At 36.5% G+C, this 5618-nt stretch overlaps 1 pseudogene; it reads right to left on the reverse strand.

Annotated features, from left to right (window-relative positions):
* Nucleotides 1–3609: 3609 nt before the first annotated feature.
* On the reverse strand, nt 3610–4136 carry LOC114220339 (methylsterol monooxygenase 1 pseudogene; annotated as a pseudogene).
* Between the last annotated feature and the right edge of the window lie 1482 nt (nt 4137–5618).

Raw genomic sequence — 5618 nt, forward strand, 5'->3', positions numbered from 1 at the left:
CCTTGTACACACTAAGATAACTGGATTAAAGATTTGATGTGAAACCAAAAATTTTTAAACTTTCAGAAGAAAATAGAAATTATCTTTATAACATCTGGATATGGAATGATTTCTTAAAGAAGGCACAACAAGCATTAACCATTAAAAAAAAACCCACCTTAAAATTAAGAACTGTTCATTAAAATACGCTTATACTAAAGGAGTGAAAAATGAGTTTTCATCACAAGAAGAACATTTTTCTTATTTTTTTCTTTTCTTTTTATTGTATCTACATGAGAACACGGATGTTACCTAAACATGTTGCAGTAATCATTTCACAATATATATAAACCAAACCATCATGTTATACACCTTAAACTTATACAGTAATGTATGTCAATTTGTTCTCAATAAAACTGGAAAAAAATAATAAAAAATAAAGATTAGAAAAGGGAGGGCTGAAAAGACAAATCACAGAAAGGAGATATTTTTGGCACATATAATGGACAAAGATCAAGAATCCAGAATATATTGTGAACATTAAGGGGAAACTACTAAAATGGAGTCAGAAGGTTCTGTAGTGGGAGCTCTCATGCCCTACCACTTGTCAATTTCAGACCCAAAGGAAGAGAGGGACTTTGCAGGTGGATACTACTTTATTATCCCTGCAGGAGGAAGAAAGGTTTATCTCCTTCCCTAGCAACAGCCCAGCTCGTGAGAGACTGTCAGAACTCAGCCAATGAAAAACTACTATACTTCCCATTCCCAATTAATGTCAATGGACTTTCTGTTTATAACAGCCTTCCCAACTTCTCCCTTTCCTCTATATAAGAGCTTACCTCTCCTTTGTTTGTTGGGCTTGGCTACGGACTTTGCCATAGCTAGCTTGTCCCAGATCACAATTCTTTGCTACTGCTGAAAAAACTCATCTTTTGGTAAAAAAATAACTGGAAGTTTTATTTTTAAGGTTAACAACATGGGGATACCTGGGTGGCTCAGTTGCTTTAAGCATCTAACTCTTGATTTTGGCTCAGGGCATGATCTCAGGGGCATGAGGTCAAGCCCCTCATCAGGCTCCACACTGGGCATAGAGCCAGCTTGGGATTCTCTCTCTCCCACTCCCCCCCAATTGCCCCCACTCACATGTGCACTTGCTTTCTCTCAAATAAATAAATAAATAAATAAATAAATAAATAAATAAATGAAGGTTAACAACATGTAGAACTTCTACAAAGTCAATGAGAAATAGTAGACAAATAGAATACTTGAACTGTAACTTTAGAGAAAACACAAATGGTCAATAAGTGGGAAAAAATATTCCACCTTATTACTAATCAAAATTTAAAATAAGACCATAGTGAGGTAACATTCTTACCCACTACCTATTGGAAAAATTAAGAAATCAGAAAATACCAAGTGCTAATGAAGACGTAGATCAATAGGAACTCTTATACACTGCTAGTGCCAGTTGGTAAGTTGTTTTGAAGATCAGTCTCACATTATCTTGTAAAACTAAACATCTGCAAACTCTAAGACAGAAGATTTCCATTTCTAGGTATACCGTGTATATCTGGAGCCAGCACAAAATGTACACATATGTGATATGGACAAAAATGTATATGTATAGGGGCACCTGGGTGGCTCAGTCAGTTAAGTGTCCAAACTTGATTTCAGCTCAGGTCATGATCTCGGGGCCCTGGGACCCAGCCTCCTATCCGGCTCCACGCTCAGCAGGGAGTGTGCTCATCCTTCTTCCTCTCCCTCTCCCTGTGCTCGCTCTCTCTTTCTCTCACGCTCTCAAATAAATAAAATCTTTTTAAAAAAAATGACTCCTATATGTTTCTAGTAGTATTATTTTTAAAATAAACTTTACTGAGGAGTAACTTGTTTAGAATAAAATGCACAGATTTTAAGTGTGCAGTTCAATGAGGTTTTTTTTAAGATTTATATATTTGAGAGAGAGAGTGAGATGGGGGAGGAGCAGAGAGAGAATCTCAAGCAGACTCCCCGCTGAGTGCAGAGCTGAACATGGGGCTCAATCCCAAGACCCATGAGATCAGGACCTGAGCCAAAATCACGAGTCGGATGCTTAAATGACTGAGCCACCCAGGCACCCCAATTGCATGAGTTTTAATGAACATATATACATGTGCTACCATTTCCACAATCAAAATATAGAACATTTACATAACTCCAGAAAATTCCCCTGTACTTCTTCGTAGTCAATTCCTTCCTCCAGGCAACAATTGATCTGAGTTCTATCAGCATAGACTGGTTTTATTTGTTCTAGAATTTATATAAATGAAATTATATAGTACACATTCTTTTGTGTTGGCTTCTTTCCCTCAAAAGAATGTTTCTGAGATTTGTTGGGGGAGAAGAAATTTCTGTTACTCCTCAAGGTCCTTCTAGATGGACTAAGAGAGTCAAATTGACATGAAACAGATTAACAGGAGAAAATCAAATTTACCTTCATAAGTATAGGAAGAAAATAAAATCTACCTTCATAGGTATACAGAATCCACATAGAAAATCAAATTTACCTTTATAGGTATAGGGAATCCACATAGACATAGAATTCCACAGACAGTCAGGCAACATGAAGTTTATCTGAGCTAAGGAGAGGGGTAGAGGTCTGGGTATACAAAGCAAAGGAAGACCATTAGCAGGAAGGTGAGAGATGTTTGGAAAATAAAGGTTGCCCTGTTCTGCAGATAAGTTTCTTAGGTAAAGAGGAATCTCTGTTAATGGTTCTCTTCCTGGTACAGGCAGGTAGTGGAGGGGGGAGGTTGTTTTCTTTTTTCTTTTTTTTTTTCAGACAAAAAAAATCACATTTATTTCAATAGTTCAAAGTGCAAATACAGCACGTCAGTTCACATTTCAAGATACAGTTTTAAGTATAATGAAAACTTGAAATAAAAAAATGAAAGCGTCAATAGCAGAAATAAAGCTCAATTTTTTAAAAAATTCAAGTAACCCGAAAACCTTTAGACTAAAATATTCCACTTACAACAATTCAGAAATGCCTTAATTTATAGATACTAGTAGTACAGTGCAATCCCAAAAGACTTCTCAAAGAAAGAGAATCACCCCAAACTGGTCGGCTCAGGACAAGAGTGAAGTTCTTGGTACTGGCTATTCCTGATTCGGCAACCTCACTCACTGTCAATTGATATGGTTCAACCCATGATACTTTGATGTTTAGGCAAATTCTAAAAAATGTTTAAAGTTCAATATGAGGCCAACACCCTACTAAGAGTTTCTGAAATGGCCACTATATATTTAAAAGATTTTAAAGACCAATTTCAACTTCAGGCCTATGGTATTACTGGGGGAAAGACAGAAATTAATACTTCTTCCATTACTTAAAACCTTTCTGTAAGGCTAGCAACATGGCCTTTACAACTTCCTCATGAAAATTGTACTTAAATATATACTTATTTCTACACATACAGAACTTTTATGTAAAGTAGAAAAAGTTCCCACTAGGAAGATAATTAAAGGTTGTTAATGTTCTTTGTATCACTTAGCAGCCAAGACACATGTTTATTTCTGCTCCACAGAAGCAATGTTAGCTACTCGCTTCAATTCAGGAAAGTGTGTATGTTCAGGAAGGTTTAGATGAGATATTTATTCAGTTGTTTTCTCAATCTTCTTCATCTTTTCATTGTAGGCAATAAATTGAGAGTCTGTTCTGAAAATTCTATCCCATCATGTAAATGTTGAAGCATAGTTTCCGATGAAGTTCATGTGGTGGAAATCATGATGCTGAGAACCGGCATAGAAAGGGATCAGATTTAAAGGGTTGAGAGGAATGTATAACGACTATGGACATCAATAGTTTCTATCAAATGAATAGTCACCCATGCTCAAAGGAGAATGACATGATCACATAAAAGCATGATTCCAATGAAAAACCCAGTTCCAAGAATCAGAGTTTCCAAGGGATGTGCATATTCAGTTTCCATTCCAAATGGAGCCTGAAACTCATGATGAACTTTATGAATATATTTATATATTCTTTTGTGAAGTGAGAGCCTATGCAGGAAATAGTGCCAGGTATCCTCAATCACTGCACAGCCGAAGCATCTTGCCAAAAGCAGATACCATCTTGGCATTCTTTCCCAATCATAAGGTATATTAAAATACTCTGTAAAATAATAAGTTCCACAGATCAAGGAAGCTGAATACAAAAGTGATTAAAGAGAAGTACTTTAAAACATTTCCATTGGTTTTCCCATGTTTCTGGTTTATCCTGGACAACCGTGCAGGAACTGCGGGCCACCGTCACCCAGACTCAGCCAGGTGCTGCAGCCTCAGAACCTGCCTCTCAGCGTCTGGGGAGGTTGTTTTCTGAAAACAACTAGGTTTTGATTGCTTTTAAGTCAAGATAATTTCCATGCCAAAGTTGCTTATCTTAGGGCAGCCTGCTCTTGCCCCTACAGATTCATCCGTTTTTTGCATGTAACAGCAGTTTCTTCATTTTTGTTGTTAATTAATTTTCTATTGTATATCACACTCACTGATGGCCACTGGATTGTTTCTATTTGGGGTTATTGTAGATAAATCTGCATAAATATTCTGTACAAGTCAGATTATAAGCATACGTTTCCATTTCTCTTGGGTAAATACCTAGGAATGTAATTGCTAGGGAACTGAATAAATATATGCTTAATTTTTTTAAAAAGATTTTATTTATTTATTTGAGAGAGAAAGCATACAGCCAAGGGGGAGGGGTAGAGGGAGATGGAGAAGCAGACTCCCCACTGAGCAGAGAGGACACTGGAATCCTGACCTGCACAGAAGGCAGACGCTTAACTGACGGAGCCACCCAGGCGCCCCTTTCCTTTAGCATTTCTTATGTCAGCATTATTTATAATAGCAAAGCAAATGAAAGGCTCCCAAATGTCCATAGATAAAAGAGTAGATTAATAAAATGAGTTATTTTCTTACTAGAGGGTATCATCTAACAGTGAAAATGAAATAACTACCTACAAAAAGACAACTTGTAGAAATAGAATATTAAGAGCTCTGGCTTTTATTCTATATGAGATGATAATTCATGGTAGTGATTTGAGCAGAGGAAGAATATTATCTGCCTTACATTTTAACAGCATTCTTCTGAGTGCTGTTTTGAGGCTACACTATGTGTGAGGAGGAGGGCAAGGGCAGAAGCTGGCAGATCCACTCTGAGGCTATTGTAATAATTCAGGCAACAGACGATGGTGTCTTGGACCAAGATGGCAGCAGTGGGATGATGAGAAGTTGTAGATTCCGGATATATTTTGAAGGTACATTCAACATAATTTGAGAGGTGTTAGTAAAGGTGAGGAATCAAGTAGTATTAGAATGAGAGGAAAATGAATCAGTTTTAAAGTAAGTTTTCAAATAATAGCATAGTTGGTACAATGATATTGCAGTAATATGAAGCATAGTAAGTGAAAGGAATCAGTGACCCCAACGTTTTTAGTCTGAACAAATGGAAGAATAAAGTCTTATATTATTGTCTGCACTTTTCTATAGGTTAGAAATATTTTATTATACACAAATGCTGAGAATATTTTTTTTATTATTATGTTATATTAATCACCATACATTACATCATTAGTTTTTGATGTGGTGTTCCATGATTGTTTGCA

Source organism: Eumetopias jubatus, unplaced genomic scaffold (genome assembly GCF_037043125.1).
Source record: "Eumetopias jubatus isolate StellerSeaLion01/CBP00866 unplaced genomic scaffold, mEumJub1_p1.0 scaffold_7, whole genome shotgun sequence".
NCBI lineage: Eukaryota > Metazoa > Chordata > Mammalia > Carnivora > Otariidae > Eumetopias > Eumetopias jubatus.